Source organism: Podarcis muralis, chromosome 2 (genome assembly GCF_964188315.1).
Source record: "Podarcis muralis chromosome 2, rPodMur119.hap1.1, whole genome shotgun sequence".
NCBI classification, from domain to species: domain Eukaryota; kingdom Metazoa; phylum Chordata; class Lepidosauria; order Squamata; family Lacertidae; genus Podarcis; species Podarcis muralis.
The window spans coordinates 36,128,169-36,148,683 of NC_135656.1; the positions used below are offsets into that span (position 1 = coordinate 36,128,169).

The 20,515-nt window shown below is 42.7% G+C and overlaps 1 protein-coding gene and 1 pseudogene across 2 annotated transcripts in view; one reads left to right on the plus strand and one right to left on the minus strand.

The window, feature by feature from the left end:
* Positions 1–20,515, minus strand: part of CYGB (cytoglobin) — a 56,208-nt gene that overhangs the window by 34,335 nt on the left and 1,358 nt on the right. The window lies entirely within an intron of this gene.
* On the plus strand, positions 18,366–19,153 carry LOC144327055 (major histocompatibility complex class I-related protein 1-like; annotated as a pseudogene).

A 20,515-nucleotide genomic window follows, 5' to 3' on the forward strand; every position in this document is an offset into this window, starting at 1 on the left:
TCAGGGGTCCCTTCACCTTTACCTTTAAGAGTCACCTAACTCAGAGACTAACTCAGTCACAAGTGTGTGTTCATGTGTGCATAATTATTTCTACTGCCATTACATGAGATAAAAAGTTATAACAAACAAATTAGCTTTATGACCCTTGTCCCATCCTTTTTCCAGAGGGTCCAAAGTCTTATTTATTTAATATATGACTCTGGGCTTTCTGGAAATGGCTTTATAGCTGCCTTACATATCACTATTTGGGTATATTTTTAGTGTGTTTTATCAAGCACTTGTTGCACATAGCAGAGTTATAGTCGCTATAAGCCTGAAGGCAGTACGTATGCAAAATCGCCCAGGATCCAGCATGAAAGAACCACAGCTCAGTAGCTATTTAATCACATATTGGCAAATTTGGATTGCACATTTAAAGTTGATTGGGAGGTTTTGTGCAACAAACCTGCTTCCCCGAAAGACTGGACTTGTTGCGATAAGGGAATTGATGGGGAAATGCGTTTGAAAGTGTGGGAGAGCACTGGCTTCGATGCAAAGTAGAAGAAGAGTTTGAAGAGTTTGGATTTGATATCCCGCCTTTCACTCCCTTTAAGGAGTCTCAAAGCGGCTAACATTCTCCTTTCCCTTCCTCCCCCACAACAAACACTCTGTGAGGTGAGTGGGGCTGAGAGACTTCAAAGAAGTGTGACTGGCCCAAGGTCACCCAGCAGCTGCATGTGGAGGAGCGGAGACGCGAACCCGGTTCCCCAGATTAGCAGACTACCGCTCTTAACCACTACACCACACTGGCTCTCAGTCCTCCCCACACAAACAAATCAAGAGGAAAGCTCAATAAGCAGGTCACATTGAAGTGCCTATCGCCTAACCATCTAATCACAATCAATGCTGAATAAACAGGTCTCCTCTGGAGGAGCCCTGTGTGTTGCATAGGAAGGCAACCGAGGGAATGTTAACCACTTGTCCCCTGAAACCTGCATTGTTTGCACATAAAACACCTGCCTTAGCTCATTTCAGCCTGGCACAGACTGAAACAGATGTCTACACAGGCCGTGCATCTCCCTTCCAATGTCACCTCAGCTCTCTGAGATCCTAGGTCACTGCTCCAGCCCCTTGTACACACACAACACTACCGAGAAGCAGACTCATTCCCCCTTTTCTTCTGCTCTTCCCACTTGGCTGAATCTCACGCAGGAGGTTGCCAGGAAAACCGTGTGAAGCCGCGAATGGAATAACCATCGTCCTTGCTGCCTTCCCTAGACATCTGGGATTTATCAGCCAGCCTAAAATAGGTTTTGATGTGTGAAGAGTGTGTGGCAACAAAAAAAGGAAGAAAAAGTCTAGAGGGGGGTGGGGAGGAGGAAGTCATTTGCAAGATGAAACAGAAAGGGAACCACTTCTTTTCCGTCTTCTTTTCCCTCTTGTGTTCTCTTTAGCCTTTCTCAAATTAAATCCAAACGCCAAGTCTACCAAGTTTGCTTTTGACAGGGAAATGGGCGCATGCGTTAAGGGTCTGTTTGCTCTTGGGCTGCTTTTAAACTCCCAGGTACTTCTACATGGGGGCAAAGTGCTCAGTACAAGCCTGCCCAGTAAACAGCCTGGGAGACTTTGGTCAACAGGCGGTCTAGAAAAAAAATTACCGATTAATCATATCCTGCAAGCAAGGACCTCAGGGAGCTAGGCAACCCTGATTCGGAACCCTCAGAGTTGGCCATTATTCAGGGGAAACAGGTAACCAAGCAATACAGTGGTACCTCAGGTTACATACGCTTCAGTTTACGGACTCCGCTAACCCAGAAATAGTACCTCGGGTTAAGAACTTTGCTTCAGGATGAGAACAGAAATCGTGCTCTGTCGGTGCGGCGGCAGCAGGAGGCCCCATTAGCTAAAGCGGTGCTTCAGGTTAAGAACAGTTTCAGGTTAAGAACAGGCCTCCGGAACGAATTAAGTACTTAACCCGAGGTACCACTGTATAGGCAGACTCCTTCACAAAATGAATCCCTAATTTATACCTTTCTGAGAACCAAAAGGGCATTAAAAGAATGAGCAGTGGGCGGGAAGATGCCTTTCTTCACTATTGAGGATGGGCATAAACAATTCTGGATTGAAGAAAAACTGCATCTTTGTGCTACAAATGGGTCATTGTGTATGTAGTTTATGAGAGGTGGTGGATGGATGTGTTCTAATTGTCTACAACTGAGACCTGGAACAAAACGCTGCAGCACGGGAGATGTTGACCACTCCATTCCATTCCTGCTCTCTCCTTGCTTCCAGTTTTCCATTTCCCTCCTAAATAGCTAGCCATCATTCTGTGTCTAGTGAGCATACATGGTCCCCATTGAGCTGGGCTCCATTCTTACGAGTTATGTGAATTTGGTAGCACTCCCAAGCCTCCTAATACCCCTCCTCCCCTTGTGCTGGGGTTATTTTGGATACATAAGCACTCATGGCCTGAATTGTGGAAATCTGACCCCTTCATCAGAATCCTTGCTGTACAGGCATACTTTGCAGTGATAATACTAATACTACTACTACTAATAATAATAATGGCTTTTCATTCAATTGGGATTATTTAATACATTGCCATGACATTCAGGGCTCATCCACACTTTTGCTTATCTCTGCTTTCTAGGCATGGGTATGAGAGGTTCTTCTTCTTCTTCTTCTTCTTCTTCTTCTTCTTCTTCTTCTTCTTCTTCTTCTTCTTCTTCTTCACTATCACTATCACCATCACCATCATTTATTTATACCCTGCCCATTAAAAACTTCCCTAAACAGGGTTGCCTTCAGATGTCTTATAAAAGTCTGATAGTTGTTTATTTCCTTGATATCTGATGGGAGGGCATTCTACAGGGCGGGCGCCACTACCAAGAAGGCCCTCTGCCTGGTTCCCTGTAGCTTCACTTCTCACAGTGCGGGAACTGCCAGAAGGCCCTCAGAACTGGACCTCAGTGTGCAGGCTGAACGATGGGGGTAGAGATGCTCCTTCAGATATACAGGACCGAGGCCGTTTAGGGCTTTAAAGGTCAGCACCAACACTTTGAATTGTGCTAGGAAACATACTGGGAGCCAATGTAGGTCTTTCAGGACCAGTGTTATGTGGTCTTGGCGGCCACTCCCAGTCATCAGTCTAGTTGCAGCATTCTGCTTTCGCTCTTCCTGAAGCCTAGATATATCTGCATCAGCATGCTGAATGATGGCCATGTTGATTTCAACTTGGGGTGGGTAGGAGGCTTTTTAAAAAAGAATAATCTCATGGTGGGAGAAAACAGCCACGTGAAATCAAGCTTCAGAAAAAAATATATTATTGTATATTGCTGCAAGCTTTTGCAAATCTAATATTTGCTATGGCATAACATGCACAGTTTAAACTGATAAAAAGCAGATGCCGGAATACTGATTCCACTGAATTCTTTCTCTGATTAATTCCATTCTAAGCCTCCTCTTTCTTTTGTGTTTCAGGACATACATCTGGACAAACATGGACAATATGTCCTTTAAGGCTATTCTGACTTCCCCTGGGCCCTTTCCTCTCTAAGCATTTTGGGGATGTGATTTTTAGGCCCAGTCCATTGAGAAACTCTTTGACCAAGGCACTTTGAAATGAATGGGGTTTTAAGAAAAACTTTGCTGTTGCACAACAAGTGTGGGTGTGAGTGTGTGGGTGTGGGTGTGAAGGGGATTTACTCAGGAGATGTAGATTTGTGGGCTGTCCTTCTAATCAACGGCAGAAGTTGGGAAATAATCTCATTAAGGTGCAAGATTGCCGCAGGCATTGGGAATGTGTTATGGGGTTCTCTTTTTGAATCAGATATTTGTTCAATATGCTGGAGGAGTGAACTCATTATCTAATGTTTTGTCAGGGACTGTAGTTTGACATCACAATCATCTCTCCAGCATTATCCCAACGCTTCCAAGTTTATAAATGGGTGGTGAACTATATTTGGCAATCTTGTTTCTTCTGTCAGTGCATCTGGAACCATTTAGGATGGATCCTAACAAGTGTGTAACCTGAGGAAAATTTAATCCGTGAGGCTTTCAAAACAAAGGTCCATAAAACATTTTCAAAAGCTGGAGGCATTTTATGATTCTGACCGCTATGTGGAACTGGGCACTTGTTACAAAATAAAACATCTGAACATATTAGCTTTAATAGATAGATACAGTGCTTTTTTCCTTAAAAAATATGTTTAGGGGTACTCTCATCTTCACTCAAGAAAATCACCATCTTATAGTTCAAATCGGGGAAAATAAATACAGTAAATGGACAAAAGTACAAAGATTCACAAAATGTTTAGGGGTATGCGTACCCCTGCATCTGCCCAGATAAAAAAGCACTGAATGGATGGATAGATAGATAGATAGATAGAATATAGATAGATTAGATAGATGATAGATAGATGATAGATAGATAGATAGATAGATGATAGATAGATTAGATAGATAGATGATAGATAGATAGATAGATGATAGATAGATAGATATAGATAGATAACAAGTTTCTAGTCCATAAAGGACTGTGAAGATAACTTTGGCAATGCCTGGTGAAATCATAGAGCATGAGATATATGTATACACAGAACTGGCTTTCTAGTGGTCAGGGGTTAGTCTTTCGTGATTTGCAAATTTCTTATCAAGGCTTTTCGAGACTTGTCCATGAGTAAAATTTTGCAAAACAAAGAAATAGATGCACATTGGTTAATTAGTTATCACAAAATTCAGCTCCCTCTTTGGCACAAAATCTGAGTAACGTTGGCACAGAACTGTTGCTTTGTTTATTGATTTATATTTAGCATCACAACCCTGCCTATATCAAGCTAACAGGACATGTGTGTCGTGAAAAACTTCTCCAGCTTCAGATACACTGCTGGGATAAGCCTCCAGGATGCTACAATAGCTTTATTATTGGCAACTCTAAATCAAGGTAGTCAGAAAAAAGATCTAGAACTACTGGTAGATTTCTAGGTGATTTCCAGCAGATTGCCAGGGATTTTTTCCCCACAATGAATTGACAGCTGCAACAAAATGACCCCCTCCAAAAAACCACAAAAACCCCCACAATGATGTTAGTGTGCATTAAACTGCATTTGTAAACCACCTTGTGAGGGCAATATACCCCTTAAAAGAGGGCAAGTAATAGGTTCCATTAACTATTCTGGAGGATCCGATTTTGGAAAGCACAGCATAGATTTTCCAGGCTATAGTGAGAAAGCCCACTGACTTTTGGGAGTTGGTGCCAGTCTAAGCACCCATTTCTTCTTCCATAGATGCCAAGTTAAGGTGTACCCTTGTCATTTGTTTGAGACACATTTACCTGTTCTGTTGGGTAGCTATCCAAGTGCATTGGGTACTTAAAATTGAAAAAGCAGAGCGATGAGATCCATCTAATCCATCCACCCACCCACCATCTTTCCTAGTGTGAATGCATAAGCTTGCTCTACCTCTTGCTGTGTGATAGGTGGAAGTGAAGTACCTAACTTGCCTTTTAATGTGGATTTTCTAGGGACCCACTAGCCAGTCTGAATATATGACAAAGTGCAATGGATTCTCCCTCGCATCCCCATCCTTCCTCTGTCTATCCATCTCTTGTGCAAGCTCTCCTAAAGCCTGGCACCAAAGAAAAATGTGGACCATCTAGCAACAGAAGGGCTGTTTCTGTTTCTGCCAGAGTGCTAAGCCATTGCAGTTGACCTATTCTAGACAGATGCTTGTCCTTTTCATAACACTGTTACCGTGATTTCAGCAGCCTGGGCTGCTTTGATTTATCAAAGGCTTTCAGAGACGCTCGTCTCAAAGAGCAGAGGCCACCGCTGTGCTCTGAAGTAATTACCAGCCTTACAGAATTTTGTCCTGTGTAGTCATTTCACCACCATAGGCAACACATCCCACTAGACAGCATAATGGCCCTCGAATTCACTCTGTGGCCATTTCCAGAAGCCCAAACATCCCTTGATTCATAAATCTAACTTTTCACTCTGTGGCTCTGCAATCCCTGCATTCTGACTATCTGTTTAGTGTTCAGGGATGTGAATTGTGCCTGTGGCGCAAAAGACTTTACAGCAATTTCTGTAGCCTAAGCCAAAAATGATTTGATCTCATATTCAGAAATCCCCATCCCTGCTCCCCAAAGATTTTGCTGGAAGTCTGATTGCATTTCGCACATTCTCCCCTTTTCTATCCAGTTTCTTTTGGGCAATATTTTTATGTGCTGGTTCTCGCAAGTTGGTACAACAACCCGCCTGCAAAGACACAGGGTTGGAACAGATACTTCCTTTCGTGCTTCCAGAAAGGCCTCCAAGATAACCCTGGAGAAATCTCTGCTAGAGATTCCAAGACTCTCCACAGGAGTTACAGTACAGTTCCCAGAGCTCCTTAGATAAGACCCATGGGAGGAACTAAGCAGGTTTGAAATTTATTCACAATTACATATATAATGCAGATGTTGGCTGAATCACAAGACAAGAAGACGGTAAAAAATTCAAGCAAACCCTTGAAACACGTTCTATGTGCGAGAGAGTTGCTCTCCTACAAAACAATGGCTGTTCATCAAGTTCACAAGTACCACAACTCTCTTCAGATTTCTACTACTTCTTTCTAAATCAGCCAATTTCATGTCAGGTGTATCAAAGACAAATAAACCTTGCTAAAATACATAGATAGTGGGATGATAGTAAAATTAACTCTATTGTTTTGGGGGCTTGTTTTTTTAATGTATGTCCTTGACTGTGCACTACTTCTGTGTTTTCTTTCTTTCACTCTGCTAACTCATTCACCTCCAGGTCCAATGTTTACTCCACCCCCTTCACAATACTTTGGACAAGCTTTTGGCGTTTTCTGTGTGTGGAGGGGGAAAGCTTATCTGTTTAAATGTATAAACATTTTCTTTTTTTAAAAAAAACCTGCCGATCATTTTCTTTATTTCTTTTCACTGGAGGCATGCTCCTGGCTGGCGATGAGTGGCTTTGGGACTGCCGCAAGGGCCAACCAATCAGTGCTTTGCACAGCCAGATGAGCAGGGGCGGGGTGAGAAGGTGGCATTGTCATACCAGCCAATCAGCACTCTCTGCCATTGACTTCTGTGGGAAACAGAAAGAACTTTAGATGTTTTCAGTTCTAGGGAAAAGGAGCAAGCACAGACCCACTGCAGGCTCACCACTCAACATATTCATTTTTGTAATTTCTTCCCATATCCCAGATGACATGAGATCAACTTTGGCCTGTGAAAACCTGATCTAGAGCTGATTTTAGTCTTATGAGAATTAGATTGGATCAGGTGTCATACCCATGACTGAATATAGTATCTTTAAAATATTCATTGCTTCCTTAGTGGTTTTCCTTCCTTTTCTGGAATGGTTTTGCAAAGTTAAGGGAAAGATTAACCTCCTAATACACACTAAATTAAGTCAAAATTAATATAGGTTTGTCATGTTCCACTGTTACGAAAACTGCCTGGTATTTAAACACAAACTCCACAAAGATTATATAATCTAAAAAATGCTGGGTGCTTAACACTTAAAATGCACACCAACTATATTCATCCGTTATTCATGTAAGGTTTCTCAGTCCTGTATAGCATTTGCTTTTGCAAAATTAAATTTAAGATATTGAAATCCAAGTTTGCTTGCTATATTGGCCGGGCAATTATTGTTTGGCATTCCAGAATTATATGAGACACTGCAGGCTGTGATTTAGAGAAATTAGAAGCCATCCCTGTTAAGTTTGTAGAAGAATGGCTTCCATTCTTAACACGCCTTAGCTCTTAGAAAACATTTTGCAAACTGCCTCTAAAATTTACTTGCATACATTTGTATTAAATATTAATGAAGTTTCTATTCTTAACAAAGAACACCCAACCCAACTTCATGGTATGTTTTATATGTTATATTTCTGCTAACCAGTGCTGAATACAAGAATCTGGTAACTTTATAGATCTCATTTTTTTTTTACTGTATAACAGTTTTGCACATGCAAAAAAAAGCAGAAGCTTTTTCTTTTGTAACTTTATTACGAAACCACAACACAAATCCCCAAATAAAGCAAAATTGAAATAAGAAAGAAAAAACCCAGAAGCCATTCTAGAGCCTGAATAAGCCAACAGTCATCTTTACTAGTAAACCTTTTTGGTCAAAGTTCAGTCACATAAGTTTCTGGTGCTTTGCTTTCTGCAACAGTGAGATCCTTCTCAACCATGGAGCCCTTCAGTCAGATTCCCAAGTATGAATCTGGCCTGTATTGTCAGGGTTTAAATTATTGTGAGATGAAATTAATGCAAAATTCAGAGGCTTTCAGTTTCCCCAAGGGAGGAGGTGTTAATGCATTCTCACAGTGAAGGTTTTCCTACATAAAGCTACCAATTACATATTTCCTTATGGATACATAGCAATGAAGTTCAGGGTTTATCGCTGCCTGGACAATCATAGCTTCTGAGTGAATGTGTGCACAAGTCAACCACTTGTGTGCAAGACTGCCACAGAGCACACACAGGTTGCATATTAATTCCTAGGTAGAAGTGCCTTCCATGTAGGGGTGTCCTTAATGCTTAAAGCAACAGTTATTACTCTGTGATCACGGGCAAGTCACTGTCTTTCTCAGCTTAACCTACTTCTTATCCAAGGTTGAAGAGGTTTTAATGACGGGATAATGGATTGGATAACAGATTGGATAACTTATCTCTCTCTCTCTCTCTCTCTCTCTATCTCTCTCTCTCTGAGCAATTCATCATGAGCCTCTGAGGTGCCACAGTATTTGGGGCATCGGTGTTGCAGCAACTTGAATAAAATGGTCACCATTTGGCAATTCGACTCAATTCAATTGCTGTGAGGATGGATGAGATGGTGAAGTCCTTAAAAAATGCTGTTTAAATATCCTAGAATACTGATAGAATACTGATAGAATCCTAGAATACTGATAATATACACAAATAACTTTGCGTATCCCACAAGCATTGATTACTGAGGTGATATAATACAATCGCACAACCTTGCTGGGAGTTTTTGCCCATGATGGAAAGATTTGTATCCCAACTTTGCCATTTTAGGTACTGCCTGTGATTTTAGTTCTAAGACTCAACTCCTTAGGCAGCTCTTCCACCAATGAGCTCCTCTTACAGTCACAGACCACAAACTAGCATTGAAATCAATGGTCTTAAGTGCATCTAGCTCTGAGCTTGGATTGCTGCCAAAATGTTCTTCCTAATGTTTAATTTAAAACTACTGCCCTCTAATTCAAACCTGCTGCCTGGAATATCCATTCCTTGTATGTGATGAACAGTTGTTCCCTCTCCACCTTCAGATTTTGAATGTTTTCTTAAGGCTGCAGCGTTCAGTTCATATGACGTTGCCTCTATGATAACGTCTGCATATGGTGTTCATCATTGTAAGTGTGTGATAAGCTCCCTAAAGAATGAGCCCGGAGTGCTAGGCCCTTATTGGCTAAAGGAGTTTTAAGGTACAACTCAGGAAGGCGTCTCTAGCTAATCAGGAACGGCATGTAGCTAAGCAGATTAAGCTACATGGTGATGCCACAAAGCCAATTCAGTGTGAGGGCATTGCTTCCTGCCCTCACTCTGAGTGGGCAAATCCTTTTTACTTCTGTAAAATAAAAAAGTCCCATATTTTGGTTCATTCCTAATTGTAGTAGCCACCTGTCATGTATGCTTTTTTAGATAAGACGTCTGCATTGAAGGGTATTGAACTATAATAATAATATAATAATAAATTATTATTTGTACCCAACCCATCTGGCTAGGTTTCCCCAGCCACTCTGGGTGGCTTCCAACAAAAGATACATTAAAATGTAAAAAAAAAAATATATAATACATTAAAATGCCAGACATTAAAAACTTCCCTAAACAGGGCTGCCTTCAGATGACCCTTGGGGTCCCTTCCAACTTGACAATTCTATTATTCTATTTAAGAGGGCACATCTGAGGAGCCAGGATGGTACAGCAGATAGGATGTTGGACTGAAGAGTGGGGAGAACTGGGTTCAAATTTCCATTTAACCACAGGAACGTAGGAATGTGCCTTACACCAGGTCAGACTAGTGGCCCATCTAGCTCAGAACTGTCTGCATTGATTGGCACCAGGGTCTTTCTCAGCCTTACCTGGAGCTTGAACCCAGGACATTTTCCATTTAAAGCAGATCCTCTGCCACTGAGCTACAGCCTTTAGGTAAGCCATGAAGCATACTAGACAATAATACACAGGTCATATTCCTCAGCTGCTGATTCTATTTCCCAGGGACAGTCCCTGTTTTCTGGAACCTGACCCTGGATTAACCATTGCCCATATTATGTCCTTATATTCCTTTTGCCATGCGGAGAAATGCTCTTAAATAGTGACCTTGTCACTATCTGGATAATCGTGGTTACAGATACCTTGGAACTTCTGTTCCTTTAATAACTTTGTGTATGGGTTTGTTGCTGCTGCTTCTGGGGAATATTTCATAAGCCACTAGCCTTTACAGCAGCCTTTCTCAACCTGTGGGTCCCCAGATGTTGTTGAACTACAACTCCCATCACCTCTAGCTAGCAAGGCCAGAGCTCAGGGATGATGGGAGTTGTAGTCCAACAACATCTGGCGACCCACAAGTTGAGTACCGCTGCTTTAGAGGCTAGGAAAATGAGATAAAAGTCAGGGAGCTATAGCTCAACAAGATTTGGACCGACCTCAAGTAACTCTGTGGCTGATAAGGATTTGAACCCAGGGCCTTAGCACAGCACCATGCTGCTTCTCTTGTGATCACTTATGGCCTGCTCAAATGCAGATGATACAGCGAGTGACATGGACCACAAATTCTCCCAAAATCTGTACATCAGTGGAGCTGTTGAATTATTTACTGGCGAGAGAGGCAAGCTGCAAAAGCCAGCCGAATACAATTCTGAGTACTGCTTTTCTTCTCGACGTGCCTTCACAACAGCCTCTCCACATGACCTAGTTCTCCAGGAGGGAAGCAATGATCAATTATCCAGCTGCAAAATGTGCAGGCATGAGACGAGTGAGGGAGCCAGCTGGGTGAGAGAGCTGCTATCACACAGGTACTATTTGTTTCAAACCACATGCATCCTGCTTTGAGGGCACACATGCGTTGACCAGAGTAGCTCCAAAGTGAAGGGGAAAGGGGAGGGGAGGTTAGGAAGGGATCTGGGAAGTGTTCCCTAATTAGGATTTATTTGTGCTCTTTCCTTTCCCTCCCTCTCCCTCTCCCACTCTCCTCCACCTCAGTCTCCTTCATTGGCCTCTTCCTGTCATACAGTGACTTATTAGGACTGCATGGGTGTGTGAAAGGACCCTTTACAAAACCCCTCCAGCATCTTGGAGGAAAACAAACAGGATCTTAAAGAAATAAATAAGTGATAAATGATGTACACAAGACCAAAGCAGGAAAAAAAGTCAGAGGAGCCAGAGGCACGTTTATAGTCCAATGGACTGGTTTCAAAAATTGCCAGTTCAGGGGAACAAGACGAGCATCCAAGAAGTTGGCTGAGCAGGACATCCCTTTGCAGAAGCTAAGCTGATTCTTCCTCAACCGGGCTTCTTCTTCCATGTACTGAATCCTTCTGGCTTTAATAATGCTTTCTACCAATTACCTGGGACGCAAGGTTGGGCAACAGATCTATCTATACCTGACTCCTCTATTTAAATAATGTTGCTATCTTGGCTCCTCTCCAGTCTGTGAAACATGGCTACATTTGACATATGCGTGAAGCGTCGCTGGGGCTGGATCTAGACATATCAAAAAAAAGTTTCGGGAACACACATTGTAAACCTCTTAACGGGAAATCACGTTGGCGGAAGACGGAACTCTACAGCGCCATCTGGTGTCACAGTGTTATAACACATTTAAAATGCTTTTCCTTTACTAAGGTAGCTGAGTCCTGGGTCTCCTTCAGGAGGTGATGGTGCAGTTTAGTTGCAGAGAATGCACAGGGTTGCCATTGTGGGGGCAAGCAGAGCAGTTGCCTTCTGCTTCCCATTTACGCCACAGTACCAATTCCGTTTCTAGTTGATATAAAATAATTCCAACCAATATCCTTATAAAATAATATATCATGCAGCTCTTTTTTGATTTAAAATTACATCTGTAAAAAGCAGGAGTTTGGGATGTTACTGAAAGTATTCCAATGAATTCAAGAACATCAAGAGTCAAAGACGCATTCGGTGAGCTCATTCACAGAATTGTAGAGTTGGAAAGGACCCTAAGGGTCATTTAGTCCAACCTCTGGCAATGCATAAACCTACCATGAACAAGTAAATTGCTCCCACTTCGCTCTACTGTGCTCCCCCTGGCTCATGCTGTGGGAAAACAAGCTGTGATCCCTGACTTGGCTTTATGTCTGAACTAGGGGTTGTGATTTGTTTTGCTCCAAACAACCTTCAATCTGCAGCCAAAGTTTGTTGAGAGATAACAATAAGTGAGGGATTGTGCTTCATTCCTCCCCAGAGCAAGTGGGGAGGGGAAATGATCCAGCTGGGTGTGTGGATGATAAAATAGTAACTATGGTTTACTGTGATGTGCTAACTAGGCCAGTGACTATAGGTATAATACCCTAGTCCAGTCCTTTCATAGTGTGAGTGATGGGTGGGAGGATTTCAAGGCAGTACGAAAAGCAGGAATGCCAAGTAAAGAAAGTTTGGAAAGGGAAAGGGTGTGAGAGAAAAAGAAGACATTTTCTCAGTCGCATGGATGCCTGCAAGACATTTTCCGGAGGTGGGCAAAAGTGGAACACTGAAAGCAGCTTCAACAAACAATGAAAAGAATAGTGCCTGTTCTAGAACTGCTACAAACTTACTATAATGGTATCTTGGTTCCCGAACGGCTTAGTTGTCGAACAAATTGGCTCCCGGACGCCACAAACCTGAAAGTAAGTGTTCCGGTTTGCAAACATTTTTCGGAAGCTGAACGTCTGACGCAGCTTCCACTTGGGTGCAGGAAGCTGCTGCAGCCAATCGGAAGCCACACCTTGGTCTTCGAAAAATTTCGGGAGTTGAACGGACTCCCGGAACGGATTAAGTTTGAGAACCAAGGTACCACTGTATGTGGATGCCCATGCTCAGTCGTGTTCTTAGGATTTTTATCGGTATTAACATGTTATAGGATGCATTGGTTAATAAGACAACACCTGCTTATTGTCTATTTCTTTTCCATTATTCTCTACAAGCTCTTTGATAAGAAGTGTCTCTGCTGCTTCCATGCGCAAGAAGTAGAATTACAAAGTGAGCCTGACTTAACACACTGAGTCTGCGACCCTGTACTCTCTATAAGGCCAGTTCAGGGCCCTTAGCATTGTGGCATGAGCACTGCTCCACCGGCAGAGATGAAGGTATGCCAGCAGGACGACAGTTATTCCACCGGAAATCTCCTGTGCTGGCATAGATGTTCTGCTGGCAACGTGTTGCTAGCAGAGTTGGAGGAAAGATGCATGCCGGGGGTGAGTGCAGACACATCTCATCCAAAGCCTCTTCGTTTCCTTGATGTGCCCACAGAAAGTGCACAGCTCTACACCAGCCCTGGGTCTGCCATAATTTGTTCCCTCTCATTGTCGGCGCGAAGGAAGGAGAGGAAAACTGGCTCCAGCAACATCTCCCATCTTGCCAACAGTGAAACAGGAGGCCATCAATGCATGGTAGGATCACTTCACCCTGCCTGTTCCCCTTGCAAACAAACGGTGCTGTTTGGCAGCAGGCTTTTGTTAAATTTCATGGAAAGATATATTGGTTACATTGCCAGATGTATTCTTTTCAGTCTGTAGACTGAATGGCCTTGCTGCACCATTCACACATCAATTCCTGCCTTCATCTATTTTGAAGGTTGTTTTTGAAGGCCACTGTAGTCTTCAAGTTGTTTGCTCTGGCGTAATCCCTATCTAGCTTTACTTCAGAGCAACTAGTCTAAAGATATCAACCTACGTTTTCATCCAAGTATTAGTTTATTAAGACCATTCAGACTGAAATACTGTTTAATAATATTAATAGTATTGTGAATTCATTGAACATGGTGCCAGAACACAATTCATGTGTTAATATGTTTTACTGTACTATAATAATAATAATATTAATAATAATAATAATAATAATAATAATAATAATAATAATAATTTATATGTTCAGTTTATAACCCTGCCTTTCATCAGATTGATCTCAGAGCAGATTACAACATGAAACCAACAATAAAAACCTCAAATGCAACAATTAAAAGTATCCAATTAAACCTCCCCCTCAAGCAAAAGTATGCAGCAGGGAATAAAATCTGGTACCTCAACTCAACATTCATGAAAAGCCTGGGCAAATAGGTGTGTTTTAACTGGTGCTGATTTACTACCCAGGAAAGATGTGAAAGGCAACGGGACTACTGCAGGTCTAAATGTTTTATAGATAGTAGCCATGCCCAGTGCCATAGTGTGGCATTTTCCTACTAGAAGTGGAGGCCCTGTTCCTGCAGCACCAACATTATAAAAAGCCTTGCTGCACCATTCACACATCAATTCCTGCCTTCATCTATTATCCAGTGTGCACACATACAGACATTCACGATGCCACCAGAAGCAGGTTTCTTCACCCTGCTACCTGGCAGGGCTAGCTCAGTGTATTCCTTGAGACTGGTTATTTTTGACTGGTTGTGAGGGCTGCATTGGAATCCCTGCTCGCTCAGCCTTCTTCAGCTAGATGAAAAAGCCCTTCAGTATCAAACTACAGTGGTACCTCCGGTTACATACACTTCAGGTTACAGACGCTTCAGGTTACAGACTCCGCTAACCCAGAAATAATACCTCGGGTTAAGAACTTTGCTTCAGGATGAGAACAGAAATCGTGTGCCGGCGGCGCAGCAGCAGCAGGAGGCCCCATTAGCTAAAGTGGTGCTTCAGGTTAAGAACAGTTTCAGGTTAAGAACGGAACTCTGGAACGAATTAAGTATGTAACGAGAGGTACCGCTGTACAGCATTTGATCAGCAGAGTAACGGTTTCTCCTCACCCCAAACCAACCAGAAGACGAATCTTTTGCAGTTGCCATTTGGCAAATGTTCAGGTATACCCTGATATTGTGCATGGCTCGTCATATGTTCAGTCTGTGCTTCAGCCAGGGTTTGGAAGCCTTGAACTGTGAAGACACCTCTCAACACTTCTTGCATTCGCAAGATCAAGATGCACACACAGAGCTTCCTGAAGAAACCGTTAAAATGGTTGGCCTTAGTTGTAGAACACACACAACTTCAGCTTTCTTAGAATGTTGTCACTTGGAATTAATGGGCCTCACTTTGTAACAATAACTATATTTGGAATTGGATAGCAGGTCTCTCAAACTTGCGAAAACGTATCTGTTTTTAGCAGGATTTATTATATTTTGAGCCATTTCTACTGTGATTTTCAGTGTCAAAGGTACAAGTCTTGTGAGATAAGCTTGGCTGAGGAGTACTGGTTCAGCTCAAATGTTGTGGCTGAGCACCCAAACATCTCTCTGCTCTGCCACATTGCCGCATTTAGCACCTAGCCGTACACTGGAAAGCAGAAAATCCTTCTTTCCTGACTATTGGTTTCTAGTTAAGAATGGTTTTCCTGTTGACACAATGACCCAGAAATAACATTGCTGCTGTACGTAGGAGTTAGTCTTGTGAGAGGTAAAGGAGAAAATTATTTTTTAAAGCTCCTCTTCTATATCTGAGAAATCTAAACTAAGAGCAGATTATCCCCTGACGCAAATTTTTGTTCCTTCTCCTTTCCCCACTAAGTGATGTTTAGATCTGTTGAGCGATATCACGAACAGCAGTTGATGATCACTTAATCTTTCTTAAAACGCTGTCGTGTGGACCCCTGCTTGGAAATTTCAGCTTGAGCGCTGTAAGAAACAAGATACGCGACAATGCTGCTGTCTTCCAGCTCCATGGCTCATTCTTTTGTACCATTATTCCTTTTCTCCGACTTCCTCAGCTAAGTTGTAATAACATTTTGCAGCTGTTTTGTACAGGCACTCAACGAATCCACTGTCAATTCTCTACAGGTATCAACTGTTACCTGTACGTGCATTACGAATCTAATTGCCATTGGTTTGGTATAACAGCAAAACCAAAGAAGTAGGGACACTGCAGCAATCTGCCATATTCAATTTCTCATGCAGATATCGTTGTGCCACTGATGTGGACAGTAATCCTGGACCTTCCTGGTGTGGCATTTTATCTCCTTTACTTTCCTGTGGGGGGATATGCCTAAATAATTGGCATATGGATGTTCAAGCAATGGAGAGGGGAAACACAAGAGTCCGATGAGCATCTGGGTACAGATATCCATCAACGCTGCATTCTGATACGCATTCCGATACACAAATAGCTCAACTAGTTACGTGTAACTACATGCAGCTAGAGCAGGATTGGGCCATATATGGGTTATGAATCACAAACAAGCAAAACAATGTTTTTTTTCACGTATGGCTCGTACTTTCCAGGATGAACCAGGTGCATGTGTTTGCTTGCCGACCCACCTTTGATTTTCTTTTCATATGTGCTTATGGTTTCTCACATGTGCTTATGATTCGAGGCAAAGCAGCAACATGGAATGGAAATTGCACAACCGGCACATGTATCTGCGCATCCACATGTGCCGTCTCACTCTATAAAGTGCCCTTGTTTGCATGATGGTTTTTTCAAAAGGAGGGAAAAGGGAAGGAGAAGTAATTCAGAAAAGCAAGAATATCTAAACAAAATAAAAAAAATCCTTCCAGTAGCACCTTAGAAACCAACTAAGAATATCTAAGATACTAATGATACTTTCTCTAGGCAACTGAGAGCATGAGGTCTTCGAGGTGCACACAAACGACCTCTCAAAATTCTCCATCCTTATTTGTGGAAAATGTTCAGGGAGAAATATTGGCTCAGATCTAGTATGGGGAGGAGAAAAAGAACAGAGGTTTCACACATTCCCTAGCATTCCCTCCACTGTTCCTTTTGAAAGAGCCTTTAAGGGGAGCTCAGTGTTTTTGCTTTCCACAGGGCAGCTGCGTTTACTCTTTCTCGCTGCTCCTTGCACATGGCAAGCGGGTAATCTGACATCTTTACTATGAGCATATGCTTCGGCTTTGCACTCCACCACAAACCACACTTCTCGTGGCCAGAGGGGATCTGTATTGCTTCCTTTGCCGTCTGTCACACATAATGTCGACCTGCCATATTGAAATATAAAGTTGACCTGCTGCTGCTGTAACTGACTTCAGGTCAGCGAAAACCAGCTGCCTGATAAGAATCTAGGAATCCAGAATCTAGGTATTTGGAAATGGAATACTGGGTCTGCCCTACTGTGGCTAGGTTGCGCCAGCAGGATAGTGTTATGTATTTTATGACCTGTGGATCATAGCCCCAAATCGGTAGAGCATGAGACTCTTAATGTCAGGGTTGTGGGTTCGAGCCCCACATTGGGCAAAATATTCCGGCATTGCAGGGGGTTGGACTAGATGACCCTCGCAGTCCCTCCCAACTTTACAATTCAATGATTCCATGTTTGAAAGATGGCTGTTATGCATACCCAGGAATCTGTGTAAATTAAAAAGCTGGCATGTCATTTTCTGCTACCAGTATGGGATATACTGGTATGTATGAATGGGCAAATATATCATCCTGTAATCTGAGTGTGCTTGGTGTTTTCATAAGGTGGGAACCTGAGGCTGTGAGTCAGCGAGTCAGCAGCCCAGAACCTTGGACCCTGGACAACTGCACAGCAAGAGGGTTAAGAACGACACTGCTAGACACACACACACACACACACACATTCCATTTTGTCGAGATGCAAGGCCACCACTGGGCCTCCTCGATCCTGTTGCTGCTGCTGCACTGTGCTGTCTCTTCCTCCCACCTCAGGTGTACTTTTTACACTCCTGTGTCAGAACCTTGCCATGGGCTGCCCCATGCATGCCCACTATGGCATATATGGATGACCAACCCATTGCTTACTATGACAGTGATACACAAGAGGAAAAAGTTTGCAGTGCCCTGGATGCAAAAAGTGGAAAGGTTGTTAAAAAAGAGAGAGTAGGATTTGTTTTTCTCAGGAAGAGCTCTACCCGAGAGGTTATCAGAGGGAAATGATTTAAAATTATTGGTTAATGATTATTATAGACAGATAAAAGAGGATCTGCTCTACCTGAATATTTTGTGGATAGGTTATAATAACATATAAGCGTCTTTGCAGAAATTGGTACTTGTACAGCTGATGTGCAGGGAGATGGGAGATGAAATATTCTTGTAATATGATTGGGTTTAATTTTATTGAATAATGAAATGAAAGTTGGAAAAGCTAATGTGCTTGGAGCAGCAATGGATGGAGGGAAAAAGAAGGAACATCTGGGAGGGGGTGGGAAGTCAGCTTTTAAATTTGTATTAATTTGATGGCAATTTTTAATGGAAAATCAACAAAAAATAATTGGCAAAAAGTGGAGAAGGATGATGCCCAGTACTGGGAAAGATATACCCAAATGTTGTATGGCTGGGAGCAGTGGTTCAAAGCCAGCCTGGAGAATTTGCGGAATAGTTGCAACCAGAGCAAAGGGTTCCACACTCTGCAACTCATGTACGGCTGAAGCAACATGGAGGCAAAATAAAGTTTTGACAGTATGCCCATGATGGGGGTGGGGGGTGGGGGGTTTCATCAGCTCTGACAAGGACACTCTCACCTGGACGGCAGCTGATACGGAGGCCCAGATCACCAAGAGGTCCTTGGATACAGAGTTTGCCACTAACAAGTACAGGAAGGGCTATGGAGTGGTTGAGGTAAGTGGTTGAGGAAATACCTGGACTATGGGAAGGAGGTTCTGCTCAGGACAGAGCCCCCAGTGGGGAAGGTGACACAGCAGGCCCTTCTGGGTGGAAATCCCTCATCTGCCAAACCCCTAAAGAGATCGACACCACCTGGAGGAAGGATGTGGAGGCTGTGGAGAATGGCACCTTATCCAGGGACATTGCCCCCAATTCTGATGGGACCTACCATGCCTGGCTCAGCATTGACCCCCAGATCAGAGACTGCTACCGGTGCCACATAGAGCTTGCTGGCCTGCCGAAGCCACTGGTCTTGGCCTTAGAGAAACCTGCCAATGTGGGGCTCACTGTGGGAACTACTTTGGGGGTCTCGGCTGCTGTCCTAGTGATCATCATCATCATCCCCGTCAGGAATCAGTAGGCATCAACAAGTAGCCAGGGACCCGAGAATTCCACCAGGGCATGGCGTCAAGTTGGTGTGTGAAGTGGGTCTGGAGGGTTTGCTGTAGGGGAGAAATTAGGCTTTCTTTCACCAGGGTGTTATATGTGTGACAGAGGCTACTACATAGGGTTGCTCTGTAAGAGAGCAAGTGATTGGGAAAAGCACAGTGGCAAATTTTCAAGGCTGTGAGGGTGTTTTAAAAACAAAACGAAAAACAAAAACAAAAATAGGGTAGTTTTTCTATTTTATGAAGCTGTAGATTTTGTAAATGTTAGCTATATTATTATTATTATTAGAATTTATATATCGCCCTATACCCGGGGGTCTCAGGGCAGGTCACATAATAAAACCATCAGCATTTTATATAAACATCATCAGTGCATTTAACTTAAGATATTTAGCAGGCAAAACTTTTCATGTCATGGATATGAAGGGATATGCTTTGTTTCAAACAATGTAACTTGCATAATGTATTTATTTTTATGATAAGTAAGTAGAAAAGTGTAATTCTGTGTGAATTCAAGGGAGCCATTTCTGGATTTCTTGGTATTTTGCTTCACAGAGAACTTGCGTAAAGGTTTGGGATGCAGTTCTGTTTTTATCCCATTTGGTCAATTGCAATGACACCGTTTATCTCTGTAAAAGATTGTAGACCTTGGAGGGTGTTTTTTTTTTAGCGAAGGACTATTCTAACATCATCTCCAGTTTCCTACAGAAAAACTCTGATAGGAAACTTTAAAGGAGGGGAAAGGTGAAAAGGAAACATCAGCACTCATTTGAATAGATATGCGCAGCTGTCGGGCAAAGGTCTAAAATCTTCCTCATTCTTCATCAAGCTCAAGTCAATTAATTACTAGACTACTCCTTTAAGAAGTTCTGCAAACATTTCAAGCAGCTCAGAAGACAGTAGGGTTAGAGCGAATCAGTATGATAAATGGGTGGGTGAGTGACTATCTCTGGGGGCAGGTTCACTTACCTACATGTGATATGGCAGATCTATGATTGGATCTCCCAATGTTTGCCTTTTTAAACTTAAAAGCAGCCATGAGAGGCCTTGAATTAGACTGGAACACAGTGTTGCAAGAGGGGGTTAATCATTCCCCCTGTATCACTTCCCCACTTAACTCTCTCCCCCCCCCCAAGCCAAACTATTACAGGCCTCAAGGAGGAGAAAATATTGGTGCCCCTGTTGTGTTTTGAAGAGGGAGTTCTGAATCCAAGCCCAAAGAGGCATTTTCAATCAGCTCCAAAATTGCTTGTTGCTGTTGCCTCCCGTCTCTCACCAGCATCTCAGGCCAGATTTCCCTTCTTACCTGCACTGATTTCTCTCTCTCTCTCTCT